This window comes from Antechinus flavipes, chromosome 1, assembly GCF_016432865.1.
Source record: "Antechinus flavipes isolate AdamAnt ecotype Samford, QLD, Australia chromosome 1, AdamAnt_v2, whole genome shotgun sequence".
NCBI classification, from domain to species: domain Eukaryota; kingdom Metazoa; phylum Chordata; class Mammalia; order Dasyuromorphia; family Dasyuridae; genus Antechinus; species Antechinus flavipes.
This window is the reverse complement of record NC_067398.1, coordinates 333,439,614-333,466,769: the sequence shown is the minus strand read 5'-3', so window position 1 is coordinate 333,466,769 and position 27,156 is coordinate 333,439,614. Positions and strand designations below refer to the sequence as shown.

The following is a 27,156-nucleotide window of genomic DNA, read 5'->3' as shown; positions in this document are numbered from 1 at the left end:
CATGCTCTAATTCAGAGAAAAGTCTGATTACTATCCTCCAGGACTCAGTCCTGCAAGTTTCTGATCTGTGTTTGCACTGTGCAACACCTCTGTTGTCTTGTACTGGGTTAGAAGTTCTAGTACACCGCCACTAGTTTCACTCACTATCAGACAGCTGAAAAGCTCTATAGGCTCAGAGTAAGAGAACTACAAGTTCCCATTTGGTCTGAGATTCCTGTCCTAGTTATCCCTCTGTAGGACTCAGACTAACAAGAAAGCTGGTGACAAGACTCCATTTAGCTCTTTTGACATCAGGGTCACACAGTTTCTGTACTTGTTCCTTGCTCAGTCACATAGGGTAGGACCCATGATTTCCCCTTACCCTGGAGTGCAATCCATCCTGGACTTGTGCCCCAGAAATGGGTAGTGAGCAACAGAGCTGCAAATTGGCCCCTACTGCTATATTCTGAATAAGGTGGGAGTATGGATCTAGGATCTCTTCTTGCTCTGGTACATATCCTCGGTCCCTTATATTACTGTATGATGGAATGCTCTTATTGCATATGCCAGGCCAGACCCCATCCTTAGTAACCACAGATCCCTTTGTCTGTCTTCTTTTGCTGACCTGGCTTAGAAATATGACCCAATGTGATTTTTTTCTGAAATCTTCCCATCAGGACTCAGTCTAGTATTTTTCTAGATCTTTGTGGAGGAGTTGTATTGGGGGACCTCAGCTGTTCTTCTTTCTACACCTCCATCATCTTGACTCTACCTCCCCCACCTTCAAAAACTGATCTAGAAGCAGATTAAATAAAAATATCACTTGTTGATTTGGGAAAGGGATAGGGGAAAGGAAAGGAAAATTAGAACACGGTTTTCCATGTATATATTTAAAAAATAAAAGGCTATAATTTTTTTTTAAGGAGGAAATTAGATGAAATTACCTCTAAGATTTCTTCCACCTCAAAGGGTATAATCCTAAAATACAGAAAGGCAAACATAGGTTTGATGTAAACAAAAAAGAAAACTTACTAATGATCAGAGTTATCCAAGAAAATGCGCTGCCTTCCCTGAAACTAATCAAGCAAAACTGGAGCATTTGGAAGTTTTAGGATAGAGGGAATTCTTTTTCCAGAATGATTCAGACTAAGTAGACTAAGTAGCCTGAGGGCCCTTCCTACCTTGATGCCATTTTTGTTAATACAGATTATCATTACATTAGCTTGTCTGAGATCACATTCCCCTGCCTAACACCACTACTTTACACCTACTTGTTGCCTTGCCTGGAAATTTTCTGTTTTAACCTTGATCTCCAGTTCTGGAGGGGAAAGGCTTTTTTTTTCTAGTAAAGGAATTTCAAACATCAGTTTGAGTAATAAGAAGGAGCAAAGATCTTTTATGACATTTCTAAAATCACATAAAATAGATGGCTGTCTACATATGAAGCCTTGTCCCTATCTCCCAATAATTCTGAACTAGATTTGTTATCCCTGAGACCCAGGGAGGAGGTATTCCAGATGGTAGACATTCTGGTCTTCTTCAACCTTCTTCAACCTGGCACATCATGGTGTACATCACAATGAGTCCCTACATAGGTGGGGGTGGGGTGGGGTAAAGAAGCAGGAGCTGGTGGTCACGCATCCTGGTATTTTCATTAACTCATCATGAGCTAAGCTTTCAGTCACCTCTGCCTCCAGGGTCTAAATTGATGCCATATATATTAAGGAGAGGGAAAAAAAGTCAGCCAGGCAAAAAGCAGCTAGAGATGGCAATATCACAGGAGCAGAAGAGTTTGAGAAACAAGAGAAGTAAGATTTTTCTTTAATATCTTTTTTTCTTTTTTATTAAATAACATACAATTCCCCATTACGGGTCAAGAAAATTTTTAGCATTCAATTTTTACAAGATTTTGAGTTCCAAATTCTCCCTTCCTGTCTTTCCTTCCTCTCTTTGGAAAACGGTGAGCAGTTTGATCTAGTTCATACATATGATATCATGCAAAACAAATCTCCATATTAGTCACAGTTGTGAAAGAAGAAACAAATCAGAAGGGGGAAAAACCACGAGAAAGAATAAGGTAAGTGAAGAAAATTTGCTTCAATCCACATTCAGAGTCCATCAGTTCTTTATATGGATATGGATAGCATTTTACTTCGTGAGTTCTTTATACTTGTCTTGGATCATGGTGTTGCTGAGAAGAACTGAGTCATAGTTGATCATCACACAATGTTGCTGATACTTTTTACAATGTTTTCCTAGTTCAGTTCATTTTTGCATCGTTTTGTACAAGTCTTTCCAGTTTTTTCTGAAATCTGCCCGTTTGATATTTTCTATTGCACAATAGTATTCCCTTACTTGTTCAGTCATTCTCCAATTGATAGGTATTCTCTCACTTTTTAATTCTTTGCCACTAAGAAAAGAGCTTTTATGAATATTTTTGCACAAGTAGGTCCTTTTCTCTCTTTTAAATGATCTCTTTGGGATATAGATCTAGTAGTAATGGTATTGTTGGATCAAAGGGTATGCCATTTAGTTGCCCTTTGAGCTAAGTTCCAAGTTACTCTCTAGAATGGTTGGATCAGTTCACAACTCCACCAATAGTGTATTCTGATTTTTTTACATACTTGCCAACATTTATCACTTTCCTTTTCTGTCATATTAGCTAACCTGATAGGTATATCTCAACTGTTTTAATTTGCATTTCTGTAATCAAAAGTGAGTTAGAGTATTTCTTCGCATGCTTATAAATAGCTTTGTTCTCTTCATCTGAAAACTGCCCGTTCATATCTTTTAGCTCATTTTACTTTGCATCAGTTTGTACAAGTCTTTCCAGTTTTTTTCTGGGGAATGGCTTTGTATCATTATAAATTGGGCTTGGTTACCTATATAGTCAAAAAATGAGGCCTTTATCAGACAGAGTTTTCTGTTTTCCTTCTAACCTTGGTTACATTGCTTTTGTTAATACAAAAGGTTTGTGCGTTTTTTAAAAATAAAATCATATGATCAATTTTGCATTTTGTAATGCTTTCTTTCTCTTGTTTGGTTATGAATTCTTCCACTCTTAATATATCTGACAAGTAGACTATTCCTTGCTCTTCTAATTTGATTATGGTGCCACCCTTATCTTGGTGTATATAATGTGAAGTGTTGGTTTATGATTTATACCTAATTTGCATCCTATTGTTTTCCAGTTTTCTCAGAAATTTTTGTCAGATAGTGAGTTTTTATCCCAGAAACTGGGGTCCTTGGGTTTATCAAACACTGGGTTATTATGGTCATTTACTATTGTGTCTTGTATACCTAATCTGAGAAGATGTTAAGAGATACGTGTCTTATTTAGAAGAGTATGTCATAATGGAAAAATTCCTTCCACCTCTGAAGAATTTTCATGTATTCAGTCCTTTGAAAATATGTAAGGCACTTTTTCCTATTATAAATATTTAATTCAATCTAAGAGACAGTAGCAAGACAAATATGAAACTTGTCATGTTATATGCATATAACATATATAAATATGTAGATATAGCTATATATATGTATGTTTAAATTAATCTCTCATTGTGACTTAGGTACTACACCAAGCAACTATACGTGAAATTTTGGGATCAAAATCACAATCAGCATGGTATAGTAGGGTATCAAGCTCTTCAGCTAAATTAGTGATTTTGAACAAGTCATTTAAAATCTCTTGAGATTCAATTTCTTCATTTTTAAATTTAAAGGGTTAGATCACATGAGCCTGAAGTCTCCTTACAGAGTTTGTAAAGTGACATTTGAATCTCCAGTTTACCTGGACTATTTCTTGTTCAAGTAAAGATCAAAAATATAGTAGAAATGAGGCAGGGTCAGATACAGAGGCAGTATCAGAGAGAGTGTTGATAAAAATACTCAGATATCTCAAGTGAAGAATAGAAATGTTTATTAGAATCTTAGAATCCCATGGGAAGCAGACGGTTGACTAATTAATAGGGAGCGGAGGTTAATTTCCACAGAGGTTGAAGGGGATTATATAGTCACAAAAACAATAATCCATGACACCCCCTTTTCCCTGACTGATCAATTCTTACTTCCCCACTTAGTGGCACAAATCTACCAAATTCCAGTCAGGCCCATAGGGTCAGTTTTACTGTTTGCAGATGTGTTTTCCTAAGCTTAAGGATTTATGGTGGTCAGTTTCACAAGGTTTACAACTGTTTACTTGAGCCAGTACGAGCATCTATTTCATTTTCCCAAACCCCTCAGAGAATACTGAATCCAAGTTATAGATTCAATTTACCTTATTTAATAGTTTTATAAGAAACCATATAATTCCCCACAATAGGGAGATTTGTTCAGAGGCAAGTAATCCATTAAACTAGAATAGGCAAGTAATCCATTAAACTAGAATAACCAAGTAGGCTTAGTTTATTTTAGGCTTCCTCTACCAACAAATAGAGATCACCCAGTTTATAGCCTTCTCTGAATATCTCCAGGCCATTAAATAGTTAGATTCTTCTCTAAGCAGTTAAGTAAAGGTCCAGGAGATTACCTCAGATATTTCCATTAGAAGAGCAAGTCTTTTGTTCTCCTTTCCAGAGCCTTAATGATTAACAGACCTTTGCAATTGGGTCTGGAATTATCAAGTGATTATTCTGAAAAGTCCTCAGTTTCCTGTTAACACTCATTGTTAAAGGCATAAGCTGAACTACTTGATATCTGAGCTTCCTTCCAGTCTTTTATATTATATTATTAGACTTCTAAATATATGGATTTTTTGGATAGGTTTACTATGTTTATAACTGAAATAGCCCAGGCTATAAAATTCAGGACAGTCAAAGTGTTTGCAATTTAAAAATCATTTATTGTTTATTTACCTGCCGGAATGGATGGGACAGACTCTCAGTAGAGTACTGCCTCGAACCCAAAAAAGACAGGCTTATAAGCAATTCTTCTTCTGCCTTGCAGAACAGTGTACTCGACTTCTCTCTCAAGAAGAGGGATGCTGGGGAGCTTACAGGATGTCTGACATTGTTAGACAAGCATTCTGTCTGAACATAAAAAATACTTCCCTTAATTTAGTTTAAGCAACATTTTCCTATAAGCCTGAGGCCCCTTGACCCAGGGATGAGGGGGCCAGTCTTTTGTCCATTTCAGAACCATGAACTTTCTTGCTATAACTGCCTCCTAATAACAGAACATGCTAAAAAACACTGTCAAAATGTCTCAGGATTTAAATCATTTCCTTGCAGATTATATTCCTGATCCCAAGCAGCAGCATCCTTCACCTTTCCTTTCTAAAAACCACCTTGCTCCAAAGATGCAAGAAATGAAGGGAGATGAAAGCCTCAGACATCATTTGACTCAGCAGATAATCTCATTCTAGCATTCATTTCTCTGTGTGAAATTTGGTACACTTTAATTTAGACTCTGGACCAGCTAGATAACTCTGTAGATAAAGTGTAAGGCCTGGAGTCTAGAAACCCTGAATTCAAATTTGAGTTAGACCAGAAGTTCAACTCCCAGAGAGCTTCAGTAGCTTACTTCCAAGATAGTAACTTCTGCTTGCCTTAATATGCTGGAGAAGGAAATGGCAAACCACTCCAGTATCTTTGCCAGGAAAACTCCTTGGATAATATGGTCCATTGGGTCACAAGGAGTCATACATGACTGAAAAATATTATAAGACGTTTAGGTTCTGGTTGGAAGTTTGTTTTCCCTAAGAACAAATATATGGGTCTATGTATGTATTAAATATTAACAGGAATAATATACAAAACACAAGGATCCACATTTTTCAATTCACCCAGTCCATTCATGGCTGTCCACTATGTATTCTTGCATTTCCCATTACTCAGTACAGTATCTTACACATAAGGTAATGGTTAATCATTTTTACATTGAATTTCTGAACTGTTAATATTAACCCCTTAGTACTGTCATAACTCAAAGTTTATCAAAAAAAAAAAAGTTTACCAAGCAATAGTACATGCATTGCACAAAATTCTGTGCCTTATATGTCCTATTATAAGGCCTTCAAGGGTCTTATATGTCTTATTAATACTTATAATATCCTATTAATTTATTCTATTAAATGAAAAAAAGCTAGCACTTATATAATACTTTAAAATTTGCAAAGCACTATATATACGATAATTTATTTGATCCTAACAATCCTAAAAGGTGGATGCTATTAAGTTAACCCCATTTTACAGATTAGGAAACAGGCCCAGAGGGGTTAATCAATCAACATTTATTAAGTTCCAAAATGTGGTCCAGGCATTGTGCTAGGCATTGGTTAACACACTTTACCAGGGGTCACACAACTGTTAAGTGTTTGAGTCAGTATTTTAAACTCCAAATCGAGAACTTCCATACTTCTCGAAATCTGGCAGCCTTAACTCGGCAGGCACACCAGAGGCACACGAAGAAAGGTGAGAAGTGCAGCCCATGTGGGTATTGTAAATTACTGTAACACAGGGGTCCTCAAACTACGCCCATGGGCCAGATGCAGCAGCTGAGGACGTTTATCCCTCTCACCCCGGGTTATGAAGTTTCTTTATTTAAAGGCCCGCAAAACAAAGTTTTTGTTTTTACCATAGTCCGGCCCTCCCACGGTCTGAGGTACCGTGAACTGGCCCCCTATTTAAAAAGTTTGAGGACCCCTGCATGGGAAAGAAAAGACGTTTCACTCTGTGGCGACTTTTAAGTTGCGCCTGGAATCCGGAAGGACAAGAAAAACCCAAAGGAAATATCGGGACAAAAAGAAATGAAAAGGAGGACCTAAAGACCAGGTTTGTGTTTTGGAGTCTGCCAGTGACTCACAGGAAAGGGCCTGAAATGAACAGGAAGACTTGGGCAGCTTTCCTCTGAGACTCCGCCCACTTCTGACTGCACGACATCCCCTCCTGGGGCCTCATCCTCTCAGCTCTCCATTCTCCTTGGCTCCTCTAGGGATCCTAGCACGAAAAGCCGCTGGGAAAATAGGGACGGGAAAGGATCTCAAACACCCCATCCATCACGGAAGGAAGCCCTACAGAAGCCGCCAACGAGCTGAAGATGCATTATTTTATCGCGAAAGCATGTCACGAATGGGGCGTGGAAGTGCAAACTCGAGGGCAGGAAGTTATGTATCGTTAGCTCCCCTCTGATTGGTCCATCCTGCGGAGCGCGAGACAGGATTGCTATTGATTAGAAAGAGGCGGGGGTAGGCGGGCCAGCCTGCCGAAACTCTCTGGGAGTTGTAGTTCTGGTCTAACGTTTTACACCTGCTCAGGTTATTTCTGGGATGCTTTGTTGCAGGTTTCCCTCGGGTTGAAGGTTTCCCTCTGGGAGCTGCGGGACAATCCCGCTACCCGACTGCATGACCCGCAGAAAAGGAAGAGGTAGTGAGCTCTCACTTTCAGGGGGCTCAGGCCGTAAGGGATGAGATAGGGGCGATTCTCGCTTAGTTTGACTTACCTCCGAAGTCCTTTTTAGCTCTGAAATTCTGTGTTACTCTAAACTCGGAAGCAAAAGAAAAGTAGGACTGCTTTGGGAGGCATGTCTAGGCTGCACTCTTGCACCAGTTATTTGTCCAGCTCCTGGTGTAATACCAGAGAAACTGAGGCAAGCAAGAGATTGTTTTTTAATCTTTAATGTGGAGTTTAAGCTAGCTGACCGAATGGGACTCTTGCCCAAAGCATTGGGCCCAGATAAACCGAGGCAGGGAACTTAGATAGGGTTTTAGCTAACTAGGGTTTGAGAGGGGAAACAAAAGCAGATGAGGACAAAGTCACTGGGAGGATGGACAAGCCATAATTCCAGGAAAAGATCATAACTTAATCCTGACAGGATAGGGGTCAAGATAAGAAGTTCAAGGACAGGAGACAGTGAGGTGAGGGGCAATACTCGAAAGGAGGGGAATTATCCTAGCAAGGATTGAGATAAAGCATCTGGAGTGGATGACACAGTGGTAGGTAAACATGGTCAGAGCTGCAAAGTTTTTCCTGGGCTCTTTTAAAAAAACTCAATTTCCAGTCCTCATGGCAAGGAAGGAGTGGGGGTGGCTGTGATTTTTTTCTTGGGGTTCAACATTGGATGGAGTTGCCTGCCTCAAGGTGCTTTGTAAGAGGAGGCATCTTCTGCAGGGAGAAAAGAGCTTGATTCTTACAGCTGTGTGCTGAGAAGGGGAAATGGGTATATGGAGCACTGAGGGGCAGCACCCTGTAAAGAAAAAGCTTGAAGAAATGTCATTGGACATCGTGAAAAAGAAAGGTGTACTTGTAAACAGTCGTAACTTTATCAAGAGCAGATCCTGCACCAAGAGAATAATATACCCAATGACCATAACATTGCAAATAGGAGGATCAATAACAACAACAAAAACAATTAAAAACCTTGAATGCTAGGTAATTACAGTAATTAAATTTAGCCTAGAAGTAGAGAGAGGAAAGTCATAATAATAAATTGTAGTATATAAAGGTAATGGATTATTATTGTTCTATGAAAAAATGATGAACAAGCTGATTTTAGAAAGGCCTGGAAAAATTTACATGAACTGATGCAGAGTGCAAGACTGCAATGATCAACTATGAAAGACTTGGTTCTTCTCAGTGGTTTAGTGAGCCAAGGCAATTCCAATAAACTTTGGATGGAAAACATTTGCATCCAGAAAGAGAACTATGGAGATTAAATGTAAATCAGCAACATGCTATGTTCACTTCCTTTTTTCTGTTTTTTTATCTTCTGGTTTTTCCTTTTTGGATTTTTTTCTCTCAACTTGATTCATAAAGAAATGTGCAAAACTACAAAACACTTTGCACATAAAGTCAGATCTAAACAATTGGAAAAATATTAAGTGTTCTTGGATAGGCTGAACAAATATAATAAAGATGACAATACTACCTAATCTAACCTATTTTTTTAGTGCTATACCAATCAAACTCCCAAAAAATTATTTTACTCACTTAGAAAAAATAACAAAATTCATCTGGAAGAATAAAAGGCCAAGAATTTCAAGGGAACTAATGAAAAAATATCAAATGAAGGTGGCCTAACTGTACTTGATCTAAAACTATATTATAAAGCAGTGGTCACCAAACCCATTTGGTACTGGCTAAGAAATAGACTGGTTAGTTCGTGGAATAGGTTAGGTTCACAGGACAAAATAGTCAATAACTTTAGCAATCTAGTGTTTAACAAACCCAAAACCCCTAGCTTTTGGGATAAGAATTAATTATTTGACAAAAATTGTTGAGAAAATTGGAAACTAGTATGGCAGAAATTAGGCATTGACCCACATTTAAAATAAGGGCAAAATGGGTTCATGATCTAGACATAATATTATAAGCAAATTAGAAGAACATAGGATAGTTTACCTCTTGACCTGTAGAGGAGGAAAGAATTTGTGACCAAAGAAGAATTTGAGATTATTATTGATCACAAAATAGAAAATTTTGATTATATCAAAAAGATTTTGTACAAGTAGTTAATAGTTAAAAAGTTTTAGTACACACAAAACAAATGCAGATAATATTAGAAGGGAAGCAATAAACTAGGAAAACATTTTTACAGTCAAAGGTTCTAGTAAAGCCTTCATTTCAAAATATAGAGAATTGACTCAAATTTATAAAAAATCAAGCCATTCTCCAATTGATAAATGGTTAAAGGATATGAACAGACAACTTTCAGATAAAGAAATTGAAACTATTTAAGTCATATGAAAAGGTGTTCCAAATCATTATTGATCAGAGAAATGCAAATTAAGACAACTCTGAGGTACCATTGGCTAAGATGACAGGAAAAGATAATGACAAATGTTGGAGGGGATGTGGGAGAATTGGGACACTGATACATTGTTAGTGGAACTGTGAACGAATCCAACCATTCTGGAGAGCAATTTAGAACTATGCTCAAAAAGCTATCAAACTGTGCATACCCTTTGATCCAGCAGTGTTTCTACTGGGCTTATATCCCAAAGAGATCCTAAAGGAGGGAAAGGTACCCAAATGTGCAAAAATGTTTGCGGCAACCTTTTTTGTAATGGCAAAAAACTGGAAATTGAATGGATGCCCAGCAGTTGGATAATGACTGAATAAATTGTGATATATGAATGTTATGGAATATTATTGTTCTGTAAGAAATGACCAGCAGGATGATTTCAGAGAGGCCTGGAGAGACTTATATGAATTGATGCTAAGTGAAATAAACAGAACCAGGAGATCATTATACATGGCAATCAATTCTGATATTCATGGGCTCTCTTCAACATTGAGAGGATTCAAACCAGTTCCAATTGTTCAGTAATGAAGACAGCCATATACACCCAGAGAGAGAACTATGGGAAATGAGTGTGAACCACAACATAGCACTTCCATGCTTTCTGTCATTGTTTGCTTGCATTTTTGTTTTCCTTCTCAGATTTTTTTCTTTTTTTCTAGATCCAATTTTTCTTGTATAGCAAGATAACTATAAATATGTGTACATATATTGGATATAACATATACTTTAACATATTTAACATGTATTGAACTACCTGCCATCTAGGGGAGGGAGTGGGGGGAACAGAAGGTTTTGCAAGGGTCAATGTTGAAAAATTACCCATACATATGTTTTGCAAATAAAAAACTATAATAATGATAAAAAATAACTAGAGAAATGCATATTTTAAAAGTTAGTATATAAGTATTACCAGAAAAAAAATAAAACAATTTTAAAGAGAGAAGTGACTTGCCCAGGATTACACAGCTAATAAATGTCTGAAGTCAAATGTGAACTGACTCAAAGTGTCATTTAGCTGCTTTTAGGGAAACAATTGGGATAGAGTTGGGAATGAAGATATAAAAACCAAATTTTGGTTTTTAATAAAAATTAAAAACCAGATCATCCCTAATTTGACTTCATTTCCTTTTTAAGTGTTTACTATATTTATAAAAATTTGGATTTTTATAAATATTTGACAAAGATATGCTGTGCTTTTGAATAAGATGGTGAAATGTGGGCTCTACAAGGATAGTCATTAATGGTTTATGGATCTCTTCATGTGAGAGGATGATGATGATTCCCTGACTACTGGATCTCTTCTCTCTTTCCTTCCTCTCGGGTTACAGAAGGAACTCTCTTGGGAGGAGCCTACTCACAAATAGCTTGCTAGCACTGCAGCTTCTTTGTTTCTTATGTTTCTTATGTCCTATGTTTGGGCACCATATGTTGTGTGATAAGTTTAATCTTGTGATATTTAATATTTTTAATAATGATATGTATGAAAGCATAGATGGACTGCTTAATCAAAGTTAAAGATGGCAGAGCTAGGGGAGAGAACTAGTACATTAAATTTTCCTTACAACATCTTCCCTTCTAATTTTTTTTTCTTTCCTTAGCTAATGAATCTTGCTGTCTGTAATATGGCCAAGTATATCCCATCTTAAAAAAAAATTTCCTTGATCTGACTGTCTCCTCAAAGTATCTTCCTATGCTTATTCCTGAAAAAGCAAGGCAATTTTCAGTTTTTGTTTTGGTTGTTGTTGTTGTGTGTAATTTTTATTTATTTTGTCCATATCTATGTCATTGGTTTAGGAAGTTTCTAGTGTGAAAAGTACCAATTCAGATAGACAACTGTTCTGCAGCTTAATTTTATAAACTTGCTTTAGAGTCCTGAGAGGTTAAGGGCCTTTCTTGGGTTACAGAATCAGTATATGGGACTTAAATCTGGGTGATTCTGACTTTGAGGCAGGAATTCTCTCCATCAAGCCACAGTGGCAATATGGTGAATCTTATTTACACTTATGTTTCTTTCCATTGCTAGATCATAAGCAGTTTTTATTATTCTGAGGTTATGCTGTTAGAAGATTTACTACAGGAGGAAGGGAAGGAGAAAAAATTGGAAGTCAAAATCTTGTAACAAATGACTGTTGAAAATTGTCTTTACATGTAATTAGAAAAAAATACTGTGATTTGCAACAATATAGCATCTCTAGAATACTACTGTTTTAAAAGATGGGTTCTGATGATGAGAAGCAGCTTGGAACGAAAGCACAATGCAGTTTCTCATATGTAATCCAATAACTTATTCTACAATTCTAGGCTCAGTTCAAAACCAATCGATAGTAATAGTACAAGATATGTTGTACTGATGTCCTAGGAATTAATGGCTGCCTATCAATCCATATGCCAGTCTGCTTTCACAGTTTACTAAACTGATCTTTTTTGAGTTGCTATGTTTCTCATTGAGGAGATGCATTCTGGGGCATTCAGCACAATTTTACTTGTGAATGATAGGAAATCCCTCTATCATTTAGACTTGTATCAGGTTATTCTCCATGATACCTTTGGTGAATAAATCCTCTGTTTTGTGCTTTCTGTATATGAATAGAGGATTGTCGAATCGATGAACAAATTGTCCCTGACATTTATCAAGGAATCTTGTATAATCATTAAAATATACAAGGGAGAAAATTTGGAGTTGGAAACTTTAAAGTTGTATTTTGTTCTCACAAGTCAAATACTTTTTTAAAAAAATCACTCAGCAGTAACAGAGTAAAATTTTATATTTTTCTACACTTGTCAAATGTGTCACTGTGAAGATATTCTGTGCTATGGGAAATTTCCTTAAACGGGGCTTACCTAGTGCCTTCTCATAGTTTTAAAAAAGGAGACCCTCTATTTTTATATCAATAATGGCCAAGATAACCAAACCACCGTCATAAACTCAATTGCCACTCTCTCAGACCTTCTTGAAGACAGCACAGGACCCTGCCCCTAAGAACTCAAGGAATAACAACAACTTTCCTCCATCCATCTCAGGTCACTGACAAACTTCATAATACAGGGGAGCAATCCTTGTTAGAGATACATGACCTGGTTACTGTTTCTGCAGCTACTATACATCCTTATTTCATCAGTTCTGAAATTTTAACAGCTACTGAAGACCCAGAAAGTTCTCAGCACTAAAGTCCTTGACACTATCAAATGGATTTCACATCAGAAATGGATATTATTTTATCAATGAAAATTAACTAAAGAAGATCTATTACCATTTGTGACTGAATCCTTAGGACCACTGGACCTTTCCATCTGACTCTCAGCTAAAAATTTTTATTTCTCTCATCTCCCCTTATTAGAATGAGAACTCCTTGACAAAAAGGATTGTTTTGCTTTTCCTCTATATAACTTAAGTGCTTAGTAAAGTACTTTATACATAGTAATACTTAATAAATGCATTTTCATTCACTCATATATATTTGTCTGCTTGGCAAAGAAATTGTATTTACTGGCCAAAATGGTTTCCATTCTCTTCTGGCAATCTCATTGTGGTGATTGTTTTATTTTAATTAAATTCAGCAAGCATTTGTTAAGTTTCTCTGCAATCAGCAGAACTGGATTCAAATTTCAGTTCTGCCTGCTTTGTAATTTTTGCCCAGGCAAGTCACTTAGCTTCCCCAAGAAATGGCGAAAGCCATGTCCTCAGTTTTAATCATTTCCCATATTCAAAATTAACAACTTGCTTAAATAGTTTTAGTTGGACATGTTTTTAATTGATTCTAAAATAATTTCTATATCAACAATCACTCATCGTAATCCTGTGATCCCGTGATCAGAGCAAGCTCATCAGATGTAATACATATTGGAGGATAGTTGAATCCTGACGCTGTATATCTAATTATATGCAGCTCTCTACCACCATCTACAACCTGAGAGAAAGGAACATCTCAGTAGTGCCTCCATGCTCTCACCTTTCTTCTGTGGGAGAAGCAGAAGGTAAAGACAGGCTTTGCATCTGTTTTGCTATATGCTCAAATGTTCCCCTTGGCTCACTGAAACTCAATTGCTACCTCTAACCACTTTCCCCAAACATTAGGGACAGGGTCCTGTGCTGTCTTCAAACATGAATTTTCTCATCTCTTTTCCTCACCTCAAAACTTTATTGGTCTTTCATCTTTTTCTTTCCTTCTGGTCTTGGAAGATGAGAAGCATTGATCTCATTCTTTCCTGTCTCCTTTGGTATAGTATTGAAGTGATCATATCATCAATAATGATTAGTGGCAGGATTGGGACTTGAACTCAAGAGAGGCAATGAAGTGACATCTCCTTAGCCTTTGTCTCTCTCAAGGCCAGTTCACTGCTGAGCTGTGTTTTATTAGAAAGGTTTTGTTTTGTTCAAAAGTGATTTTGAACAAATGCAGGGTTTATATGCATTGGCCAGAGGCACATCCTAAGAACTTTGTATTTCTCTAGCTTAAAGAAAAAGTTTGACAGTAAACAAGGGTAATTTTGATATTTTTGGTACCAAAAGAGTGTAACACTTTCTCAGCACCCTATTAAGGGTGGCTCTGAAAGTCCAGCACTGGCTCATTATCCAGAGAGTAGAAGGGGCATATCTCTGTTTCCTGACCTATAAAAATAAAGGGGTCTCCATATCCTTCTAGCTCTAGAATTTTGTGAATATGTGAGAATGGACTTCAGCTAGTTTTGGGAAGACAAGTAGTATTCAGGTAAGCAGAAGGGAATGAGAATGACATTTTTTTCCCCCCTAGATAAATATATATATATATATATATATATATATAATATATATATATATATATATATATATATATATATATATATATATAATTTTGCCATTTTGATTTTTTAAATAATAGGTTTTTTTTTTCAAAATACATGCAAAGGTAGTTTTCAACATTCACCCTTGCAAAACCTTGTATTCGAAATTTTTCTTCCTCCCTTCCTCTCTATTTCCCTCCCTTAAACAGCAAGTAATCCAATATATGTTAAACATGTGCACTTCTTCTATACATTATTTTCACATTTATCATGCTGCACAAGAAAATATCAAAAAGGAAAAAAAAGCAAACAAATAAAAATACTATGAAAATATTATGTTATAATCCACATTCACTCCCCATGTTCCTCTTTTTTGGTTGCAGGTGGCTCTCTCCATCCCAAGGCTATTGGAATCAGTCTGAATCACTTCACTGTTGAAAAAAGTCACATTCATCAGGGTTGATCATCATATAAGATTGTTGTTGCCGTGTTTATTCACTTCACTTAACATCAGTTCATGTAAGTCTCTCCAAGCCTCTCCAAAATCATCCTGTGATCATTTCTTATAGAATAATAATATTCTTAGAGGGATCCTCAAACTACTGTCCGCTGGCCAGATGCGGCAACTGAGGACGATTATCCCCCTCATCCAGGGCTATGAAGTTTCTTTATTTAAAGATCCACAAAACAAACTTTCTGTTTTTACTATAGTCTGGCCCTCCAATAGTCTAAGGGACAGTGAACTGGCAGCCCCCTATTTGAAAAGTTTGAGGACCCCTCTTAAATCTGTAACATTCATATACCATAATTTATTCATTCAGGGAATGATACTTCTTGGCAGGAAAAAAAAGCAAAGTGGTTGAAATAGGAATGCAAAAATCTTGTTTAGAGGAAATGAATAGAGTAGTCTAATTAGAATGGAAGGTCTGTGTGGGAAAATGTATTAGATATCATTTGAAAAATTCCCTCTTGACTGGCGAGACTTACATGAACTGATGCTAAGTGAAATGAGCAGAACCAGGAGATCATTATACACTTCGACAATAATATTGTATGAGGATGTATTCTGATGGAAGTGGATTTCTTTGACAAAGAGACCTAACTGAGTTTCAATTGATAAATGATGGACAGAAGCAGCTACACCCAAAGAAAGAACACTGGGAAACTAATGTGAACTATCTGCATTTTTGTTTTTCTTCCTGGGTTATTTTTACCTTCTGAATCCAATTCTCCCTGTGCAACAAGAGAACTGTTCAGTTCTGCAAACATATATTGTATCTAGGATATACTGTAACATATCTAACATATATAGGACTACTTGCCATCTAGGGGAGGGGGTGAAGGGAGGGAGGGGAAAAATCGGAACAGAAATGAGTGCAAGGGATAATGTTGTAAAAAAATTACCCTGGCATGGATTCTGTCAATATAAAGTTATTATTAAATAAAATAAAATATTAAAAAAAAAAGAAAAATTCCCTCTTGTATATCAAAATAGTCTAAAGGCCGTCAAGAAGAAAGTTGAATGCCATTAGAGAACTATTCCTCATTTAATCACATGGCATTGCTGCTATAATACAACACAGATTCTCAAGGTCACAGCTCTGGTCTCCATAACCTTCTGCTAAAATCACTGTCAAAGATCAGTAAAACTAGAAAGAATTTTAGAGATTATCTTCTCCAATCTCTTCATCTTACAAAAGTGGAAACTGAGATCCACAGAGGTTTAATAAATTGCCTAAAGCCATATTTGTAGTTAAGTAGCAGAGCTGGTACTTTTTTTTTTTTTCCTATATTATGCTTTCCAAGGTAAAGTTCTGGGATTCTAGAGGTTTTACTCACTTTTGGTTCACATTCTACCTCTGAGACTTATTTGATCGAAGCAAATCACTTGATCTCTTGGCTCCCCAGGCGGTTTTCTAAGACTTTGGATTAAAGAAAAGTTGTTCATCTTTATTGGCCGAGTTGCTTTTCATTAGATCCTCCCTATACTGATGACATGATGGATTTGGTCAACAACAACCCAAAACTACTATATCCTACAAAGGTCGAAGTTTCCATTCCCTTGCTGGTCCTAACATTCTACTTCATTCTCCAGCACCAAAAGATTAGTATAAATCTGCAACTTGACACTGATCATAAGCAAGATATGTTTTATTAAAAGAGCAAAAGTCATGCAAGTAGAAAACTGCTTTATATTACACTACAAACTTCCCTTAATATCCACAAGGAATCATCAAAAATACATTTGTAACTCAACAGCATTGGAAAAATTAATGATGAAAGTTGAAGTACCAGGTTAGAGCTAAAATTCTTGGATTGAGATCATGAGAATGAACATCAAGTCTCCTGATTAATAGAGAGAAAAGATCAGAAAGGATAAACCTTTGCTGTATGACTGGATCTCCAATATATCTAAGGCCATTTCCAGTCATCCTGTTCTATATATCTTGCCAATGGACTTCTCCAGAGCAGAGAGTTAGGCTGGTGACTGCAGGGCCTTGCCTTACTTAAATATAATTTACTTATAAATCAAGATATCACCCTTCTGATGTCATGGGTCCTCTTCAAGAACAAAGGGGCTAACAATAACTAGACTGTAAAGAATTTTTTTCTCTCCTCCCCACCTAAAAGAAAAGCAAAACAAAACAAACAAAGTTGATAGATAATCTTACAGGTTTGATTAATTTATTTTGATAAACTTTCATCCTCAAAGAAGAAATAAACAACGTTTTTTCTGCCTTCATGCTAGAGTGAGGAAGTAAGAACATTGGTGGTTTGGTTAGGCGGAATGGCTGTCTCTAAGCCCCTTTATTTTCCCAATTGTTTCCCTCTCAAGAATGCTCAGGGAATTGAGGACAATGACTAAAGTCTAAGTCCACTGTGTAGGAAGAAAAAGATGTGGTCTGGAGGAAATGGGTCTGTTCTACAAACAAGAGTCAAAACAGTGAATATCCCTTCATTTTTTCAGTTTCCATCTTAAAATTCTAAATCCTGCCAGATAGCACCACCAAGTGTCCATATGTTATTGCACCCAGTTACATTTCAAAGTGTACAGCACAGCCTCCTACAATCTTTGTTTTTAAGAGCTTATAATGAAGTAGGTTGCAAGGTTAACTAAGAATCCTCCACACATATCTTTGACCCTCCCTATAAACATTTTTGAGTTTTCACAATGCAGCAGGAGGCTCTTGGCCGTGTTCAGAGAGACAGTATTACAATCATAGTCATGGCATATGGGATCCAGCCATGCAATCCACATTGAGATTGTATGTATACATTCACTGCCCTCCTTAGACACTTTCCATGTAATTGCTTTCTCTCTTCTCAGACTAGACCCTTCACTGAAATCCTAGGCTCAGCTAAAGGGAGCAGTAGGGAAAAAAAATTGGGGGAAAAAATTGGAAAAAGGTTTTTTTTCTAATGATATATATGAAAGTGAATACATCCCCTCTTTTTAAAAATACATTTAAATCATAAGTTTCTAAAAGCATTATTATATAATTTACTATTATTATTACCAGTGATAATAATGGCAGTTAGAATGTAATGGTTTATAAAGTGCTTTACATGTTATTCTGCCCATTCTACTCAATACAGTATCATACACACAGAACTTGCCTAAAAACCTTTTATACTGTAGTTTTAGATTATTTACTCAGTCTACTCTTAGATAAATTTCAATTTCTTTTACCAACATTTACTCAATAAATACTAATTAAGCATTTTCTATGTGTATGACTAACAAAAATGGTCAATCTTACTGTTCCTGGTATTCATTAAATATAAAAAGGACTAGAAAGAATGAAAAACTTCAAAGAAGGCCTCAAAATACATTCAGAATATCTGTATAAGAGAGGTGGGGATCACCCTGATGATAAAACATGAATGAATTATGATTTTTACTCATGGAGGGGATACCCACATCAAGGGATCACAGATTGACTGAAGTACTAACTATAACATTACAAAGAAGATAAAGAACAGATGGTCACCAAAAGGTTATTTCCCCTGAGAATAGAATGAAAGAAAATGGTTTTGAACTGCTGCAGGAGATATTTAGTTGAACTTCCACACACAGTTGTTAAACATTAAGGGAAGTTTATAGATCACCTTTCTTTAAAATGTTATAACAGAAATTATCTATTTATGAGAAGCAATTTATCAGAAACTTTCCAAGGCAGATAGTCTTTAATTTTCCTCTCCAAATATTTATTTCTCTCCCCCAATGTTCCTTTATTTGCCTCCATTTGTATAGACTATTATAGTAAACCAAATGATGTATCTTCCCAAATTCCTAAATGGTGTTGCAGGCTTTCCTCTAAATCTTTTATTCCCTCTAGTTTTTTCTTTGTTTAATAGCTACCAGAAGTCAAGCTCTCCATTTGTTAGCCATACCCACAGAAAATGATTAATAAATGTTTTTTGAACATTGGTGAAAGAAGTTGAAATTTATTCAAGAGAAGTAGACTATAACTTAATACTATACTGTAGTATTATAGTACAAAAGGTTTTTAGGTGTCTTTTGTTTTTAAGATAATAAGTAGAATAGTCAAGATAACATGTATAAATACATACTAGTGTCATACATAGAACAGTCACTTAATAAATTAATGTGTGTTGAATTTAATGATAAATAAATTTGATGGATAATAAATGTCAATTCTGACTGAAATGTACCATAATCAACAGGACTTCAATATTAAGGATTTATATTGTAAAATATATATGTTTGATACAGATCACACAGTTTTATTGAGATAAGCAAGGCAAAACAATGCTAGATTGTTAGCATTTTGTTGGAATATCTAGCTTTAAAATTTAAATGGCAGAATAATTTTGATAGTTCATTAAATCTCTAAATCCCTACCTTGAGATGAGAATTAGAGAGAAAATATTCACAGATCCTTAAAAAGAGTTTCTCTTGAGAAAGGAATAGCACTATCAAACACATTATTAATCATGAGCTGTCCTTCTGCAGAGATCTTTTGCAGCACAGAATGCTGCAATGGCACAGACTGATAAAACCAGCAAGCTTCTCCAGTCTGAAGCCCAGATTTCTATGGCATTGAAAAGAGAGAAGGGAAATGAAGTCCTTGAGCTTTGCTGTAAGCCTGTGTGTCGGTTCTTTGGGGTGGCTAGTGCTCACCAACCAAGAAAACAAAGGGAAATGGCTGGGAAAATATGATATATGAATATAATTGGATACTACTGTGGTATAATAAATTATGAAAAGACAAAACCTGGGAATACTTGTATAAATTGATATAGAATGAAGTGAGTGGAACCAGAGCAATTTATGTAATAACAGCACTATAGTGACAATTTTGAAAGACTTAAGAAATTTGATCAATGCAGTGACCAACCACAATTCTAGAGGACTGTTGATGAAACATATTGCCCACTTCCTGACAAGAGAAGTGACGGACTCAGAGACAAGAATAAAACATATATTTTGGACATAGTCAATACATGAATTTGTTTTGCTTGCCTATTTGTATTTGTTTTGAGGTTTTACTATTTCAGTTGGGGGGAGTGAGAGATAAAATAAATTTTGTTAATTTGAAAAAAATAAAATGAAGTGAAGAAGTTGGCTTCTGAAGTCTCTACAACAGGCTAACTTTCCTGCACTAGCCCCTCTCTCCTTTTTCCCCTATATTGACCCCTTGGAGAACCAATGTAACTGTCTTCCTCTCTTGAATGTATGCCCTGCCTAGCCTCAACTTTAGATCACTTTCAGCATTGTTAAACTTCATTCCTACACACATGCTGCTGATTAAAGTTGGAGAAAATCACACAACAGTTCTGACAGGATCTTCTATAAGTTTATGCTATACAACCTCAACTGAGCCCTCGTATCCACCTATCTTATCAAATTACTATCCCATTCTCCATGATGATTCTTTCAAATCTTTCCATTTCTCTCCAAATCTCCCATGTTTTCCCCTTCCCCCATTCTCAACTGGGAAACTTACCTCATATTTTACAGAACAAATGGAGACCATTCATTGGGAGCTCCCTCTTTGCTCTTTCCCCTCATCTAATAGCATTCATTTACCTTCTGCCACTGACTTCTCCTACATCCGTGTCTCACACTATGATACTCATTTAGGCTAATCCCCTTTACCTGCTCAATCACTTTTGTTCCTTTCCATCTCCTTCAACATATCATCATCTTTGTCTTCAACTTATTTTCAGTCTTCTCCTATCTACTGGCTCATTCTCCACCTACAAATGCCTATGTGTCTCCCCTCTTGGAAAAACTTTCATTTGATCCTTCCATCCACTATCACCCAATATCTTTTCATCCTTTTGTGGCTAAAGTCCTTTAAAAGGTCTATTACCACAGGAACCTCCACTTTCTCTTCTCTCATTCTTTTTTCAATGCTTTACATCTAGATTCCAACCTTATCATTCCACAGAAACTACTTCCTCCAAAGGTACCAATAATCTTTAGGTTGTGGGGAAACCACTCTCCTGGTTCTCCTCCTGCCTAGCTCATCAATTGTTACACACGTCCTTTGCTGAGCGTCCTCTTCCTCCAGATCATGTCCTCTTCATGTAGGTGTTACAAAGGCGTTCTGTCCTGGTCCAAATTCGCCCTCCCTACTACTTTGACGGTTGATCTCATCAATTCCCACAAATTTAGTTGCTATTTCTATGCTGATGATTCTCAAATCTTATCTGTCCTACTCCAACCGCTGCTGACCTCCAAAATCACATCTCCAGCTGTCTTTTAGACATCTTGAACTGAATGTCCAGTAGATATCTTAAACTCAACATGACTAAAATGGAACTCATTATCTTCCTTTTCAAAACCTTCCTCCCCTTGCCTTCCCTCCCCTGTTACAGCAGGGAACACAACCATCATCCCATCCCAGTCCCCCAGGTTCAGGACCTAGGGTCAATCCTCATTTCTTCACTATCTCTACCCATTCTCCTCCCTTCATAGCCAATACATGGCCAAGACCTGTCAATCTCAAATTTGCAACATTTCTTGAATGTGCCCTCTTTCTGGGATTTTGTAAGGGGACTAGAGAATAACTCTTCATATAGCGCCTATTGAGTAGAATGGGCAGAATAACATGTAAAGAGAGAACTTTGGCTCTAGCTTTCAAAGCCTTTCATAAACTAGCTCCCTCCTATGTTTCTTCAGTGCCTTAGTTCTATCAATCAGTCAATAAACATCCTACTATGTGCCAGGCACTGTGCTAAATACTGAGGATATAAAAAAGAAGCAAAAGACAGTCCTTGTTCTTAAGGATATCTAATCTTTTTTTTTTTAAATTTTATTTTATTTAATAATAACTTTGTATTGACAGAATCCATGCCAGGGTAATTTTTTACAACATTATCCCTTGCACTCAGTTATGTTTTGTTTTTTCCCCTCCCTCCCTCCACCCCCCCCCCCCCAAGATGGCAAGCAGTCCTATATATGTTAAATATATTGCAGTAAGGATATCTAATCTAATGGGAGATACAACATGCAAAAAAAAAAAAAAGCCAATCAATCTATAAATAGATAAATAGAAAATAACAGAGGTAAGATACTAGAATTAAGAAGAGGTAAAGAAAGCTTCAAATAAAATTTTTAAGATTTTAGTTGAAACTTAAAGTGAGTTAAGGAGATCAGTAGTTGGAACAGAAAAGAAAGAGCATTCCAGGCAGATTTGGGAACAGACAGAAAAAATACCCAGAGCTGAGAAGTGGAGTGTCTTCCTCATGGAATCTACAGATCATGAAGAGTTATGTGTTAGGGAGTAAGGTATAAAAAGACTTGAAAGGTAGGAGGGGGGCTAGCTTGTGGCTTTGGATGCCAAACAGCATTTCATATTTGATCCTGGAAGAAAAGGAAAGTATTGAGTAGGGGGTGGGAGAGAAAAGGTTGGGCCTACCCCTTAAGAAAATCATTTTAGTGGTTGAATGGAAAATGGATTTTGTAGAGAGATGAGGCAGGCAGACCCACCAGCAGGCTATTGTAGTAATCCAGATATGAGGTGATGAGCATCTGCACTACTGATGGCAAGGTCAGAAAAGAGAAGGGGGGAGTATTGGAGAAATGTTGCAAAGATGAGATCAATAGTCTTTGGCAAGAGATAGGATATGAAGGGTGGGAGACGGTGAGGAGTCAAGGATAACTTCTATGTTGTGAGCCTGAGGTTCTGGGAAAACAGTACTACCCTCTATAGGGAAGGTAATATGTATGGGAACAGGGTTTAGGAAGAAGCTCCATTTTGGACATGTCGATGTTAAGATGTAGACTGGACATTTAGTTCAGAATATCTGAAAGGAACCTTGGAGATGCAAGATTGGAGGTCAGCGGAGGGGCTGAAGCAGGATTTGAGGATCTTTAGCATAGAGATGATAATCAAATCCATGAGAGCTGATGAGATCATCAAGTAGAGGGAGAAGAAGACCCAGGATAGAGCCCCATGGGACATATGATTATAGGACATGATCTGCAAAAAAAATTAAACAAAAGAGACAGAAGGATTAGTAAAATAGGTAGGCAAAGAACCAGGAGGCAGATATTACAAAATGCTAAAAAAGAGAGAATCAAGGAGGAGAGAGTAATCAGTGGTGTAAAAGACTGTAGAGGTGGAGGAGAATGAAGATTGAGAAAAGGACATTGGATTTGGCAATCCAATCTTTAGTAATTTTGGAGGGAGCAGTTTTATTTTTTATTTTTTAAAAGTTTTTTATTTTCAAAACATATGAGCAGTTTTCAACATTCACCCTTGTAAAACTTTGTGTTCCAAATTTTTTCTCCTTCCCTAGATAGCAAATAATTCAACATATGTTAAACATGTGCAATTCTTCTGTACATGTTTCAACCTTTATCATGCTGCACAAAAAAAAATAATATTGAAAGGGGGGAGAAATGAGAAAGAAAACAAAATGCAAGCAAACACCTAATAAAGTGAAAAAACTATGTTGTGATCTACACTCAGATCCCACAATCCTCTCTCTAAGTGCAGATGGCTAATAATCACAAGATTATTAGAACTGGCCTGAATCACCAAGCTGTTGAAAAGAGCCACTTGAGGGAGCAGTTTTAGAACAATGCTAAACTCAGAAGAGGTATTGGAAAGATTTAAGAAGAGAGTAAGAGAAGTTGAGGCACTTGATTGTAGATGGTCTTTTCAAGGAGTTTAGTTAGAAAGGGCTTTCTTAATTATTTCCACTTATTATTATTAGTTCCTTTAATTATTTTCTATTTATTCTGTTTATAGCTTATTTGTATATATTTGATGTCTCCCCCATTAGCCTGTGAACTCCTTGAAGGCAAAAATTGTTTTTTTTCTCTTTTTGCATCCCTAGCACTGTGTTTGTTTGTTGATTGATTCTGACTCAAAATCTATGATTCTTTAAAGGATTTTAGTGTTGGAAATTAAAAACTTTCACATTAGCAAAAATTTGTAAACTTAATCCTGGAGGAGCTATGGGAAAAAAAAAATGGGACTTGATAATTCACTGCTGGCAGAACTCTAAATTTACAGCCATATTTTGAAAAACAATTTGTAATTATGCAAGAAAAAATATTTTGTTCCTATTCTTTGATCCAGCTATCTCACTACTGGCACTATACCCATAGTAGATTGAGAACAAGAAAATATATCTACACTATTTTTTTGTGAGTATGTATGAGGAAAAAAGCAAAAAATTAAATATTTAATGATTGGAGAATGATTGAACAAACAGCATATGAAAATATGGAATTACTGTGCCTTAAAGAATGAAGATAAGGAATGCAGAGAAATATGGGAATTAAAGCTGAGGAAAGCAAGCAGAGCCAAATGAATAAAATATATAGGTCAAGTACAATGGAAAGTGTTAGTACTTTCAAATTTCACACATTTTATATATATACACATTCATATACAGGTATAGTGTTAAGAGGTACCAAAAATAATCTCTAAACTATACCGATGTAGATCAGAAAGGCTCTCTCACTTTTTAAAACTTAATAAGTTCCCTCACTTCCTGTGGCCTTCTACTCACCTTGGAATATTCTTTTAAACCTGAGGACCCATTCTCTCACGGTGAGGTCCTCTAAAACTTCCATGGAGGATGGGAGGTAGCCTAGACCAAGCATCCTTCAATCCTCTTCAAATTTTTGTTTTGCTTTCCTTATTTGAATAAAAGTTTTCTCAAGGAGACTTAAATGAACTGATGCTGAGTTAAATGAGCAGGACCAGAAGATCATTATTTACTTCAACAACAATACTATATGATGATCAATTCTGATGGATGTGGCCTTCTTCAACAATGTGATGAACTAATCAGTTCCAATAGAGCAGAAATGAACTGAACCAGCTACACTCAGCAAAAGAACTCTGGGAGATGAGTATGAACCACTACATAGAATTCCCCATCCCTCTATTTTTGTCCAGCTGCATTTTTGATTTCCTTTACAGGGGTAATTGTACACTATTTCAAAGTCTGATTCTTTTTATACAGCAAAATAACTGTTTGGACACGTATACATATATTTTATTTAATTTATACTTTAACATATTTAACATGTATTGGTCAACCTGCCATCTGGGGGAAGGGGGGGGTGGGGGGAAAGGAGGGAAAAAGTTGGAACAAAAGGATTTGTAACTGTCAATGCTGAAAAATTACTTATGCATATATTTGTAAATTAAAAGCTATAATAAAAAAAATAAAAATAAAAAAAATTAAAAAAAAGTTTTCTCAAGGCAATGACTTCCTTCCTTCTTTCTTCCATCCCTCCTTTCATCTCTCTCTCCTTTCCTCCCTCTCTTCCTCCCTTCCTTCCCTTTCCTTCCCTTTCTTTCCCCTCTTTCTTTCCTTCCCTCCCTCCTTCCTTCTCTCTTTCCTTCTTTCTTTCCTTCCTTCTCTTTCCTTCCTTTCCTTCCCTCCTTCTTTATCTTCCCTCCTTTCTTTCCTTCCTTCTCTCTTTCCTTCTTTCTTTCCTTCCCTCCCTTCCTCCTTCCTTTCTTCCCTCCCTCTTTTCTTCCTTCTTTCTTCCTGTAATACCAGAGAAACTGAGGCAAACAGAAATTGGTTTTTAATCTTTTGATGTGAAGAGTTTAGGCTAGCAGGCCTCATAGGACACTTATCCAAAGCATTCAGCTCAGATCAACTGAGACAGGAAACTTATATAGGGTTTTAGCTAAACTAGGGTTTGCAAGCAGGATTCAGAAGCCACGAATGCAATTGGTCTAACATTTTGCAGCTGTTATATCTTTACTTCAGAGAGAGAACAGGGAGAGCTGAGTCAACTTGGTATTTATAGTTTTGGGGATTGTGGCTCAGGCCCTGTCAGACAAGGGAGAGGACTATTCTTGGATAGAGAGATTATAATGAGGGCATAACTTAGGTTTTTAGGCAGGAGGCAAGATAACATAATTCTATTCCCAGGGTAGTTTTGGACAAGGATGGAGTCAGAGTGGCAGGTACCTGGCTATTGTTTTTCTTTTCTATCTTCATTATGTCACAATAGTATGTAAAACTCAATTTCCAGTCCTAATAGCAAGGGAGGTGGGGGTGTGGGGGTGGCTACGATGCCCAACATATCCAGTGCCCAACTCTTCTTTCTTTCTTTCTTTCTTTCCTTCCTTCCTTCCTTCCTTCCTTCCTTATTTTCTTTCTTTCTTTCTTTCTTTCTTTCCTTCTTTCTTCCTTCCTTCTTTCCTTCTTTCTTTCTTCTTTCTTCCTTCTTTCTTTTTCTTTCTTTCTGTCTGTTTTTCCTTCTTTCTTTCTTCCTTTCTTCCTTCCTTCTTTCTTTCTTCTTTCTTTCCTTCTTTCTTCCTTCCTTCCTTCTTTCTTTCTTCTCTTTCCTTTTTTCTTTTCTTTCTTTCTTTCTTTCTTTCTTTCTTTCTTTCTTTCTTTCTTTCTTTCTTTCTTTCTTTCTCTTTTTCTCCCTTTCTTTGTCTCTCTCTTTCTCCCTTTCTTTTTCCCTTTCTTTTTCCCTTTCTTTTTCCCTTTTTTCTCTCTCTCTTTCTCTCTCTCTTTCTTTCTTTCCTTCTTTCTCTCTTTCTTCCTTTCTTTCTTTCTTCTCTTTCTCTCTTTCTTTCTTTCTTTTTCTTTCTCCCTTTCTTTCTTCCAACATTGCAAGTCCCTACTTCATAAATGCTTTATTGTTATACATACTGTACTACAAAAGAGATAATGTATATGGAAATATGTTTCAAATGATTGTATATATAACCTGTATCAGATTGCTTGCTCTCTTGAGGGGAGGGGGATGGTAAGGGAAAGAAGGAGAAAAAATATTTGGAACTCAAAATCTTACAAAAATGAAGTTTGAAAACTATCTTTACATGTAACTGGAAAAATAAAATAACCAAAACTTCCACCAATAAATGGCAGAATCAGAATTCAAACTTAAACTGTCTTGACTCTAAATCTAGGGCTTTCCCTATTGTATTCTTATATTTAATAATTACATTTTTTCTGTTTGTTAAGATTTTCCCTTTAAAAACTTCTTATAACCTGCCCAGGTCCTTACTTCTCATTAAAAAAAAAAAAAAATTTCTTCAGTCTTTTCACAGTCTATTCCCTATTTCTGGAAATCATTTTGTTCAGTACCTTCTTCCATCTCTACCTTTTGAAATTCTACCCATCCTTTAATCTCAGTTCTTCTGATTCTCATGGCAAAAAAAGGTTTTTCTTTTTTCAGTTGCTGCATAGTATTATGTTTACCTTTTTCAC

General features: G+C 36.4%; 1 protein-coding gene across 1 annotated transcript in view; it reads left to right on the top strand.

Annotated features, from left to right (window-relative positions):
- The first annotated feature begins 1,672 nt into the window (after positions 1-1,672).
- NAA60 (N-alpha-acetyltransferase 60, NatF catalytic subunit) overlaps positions 1,673-27,156 on the top strand; it is a 90,480-nt gene continuing 64,996 nt past the window's right edge. Inside the window, exon 1 of the mRNA XM_051967790.1 lies at positions 1,673-1,787. The gene's annotated coding sequence lies outside the window, so the exon portion shown is untranslated. The remainder of the gene's footprint in view (positions 1,788-27,156) is intronic.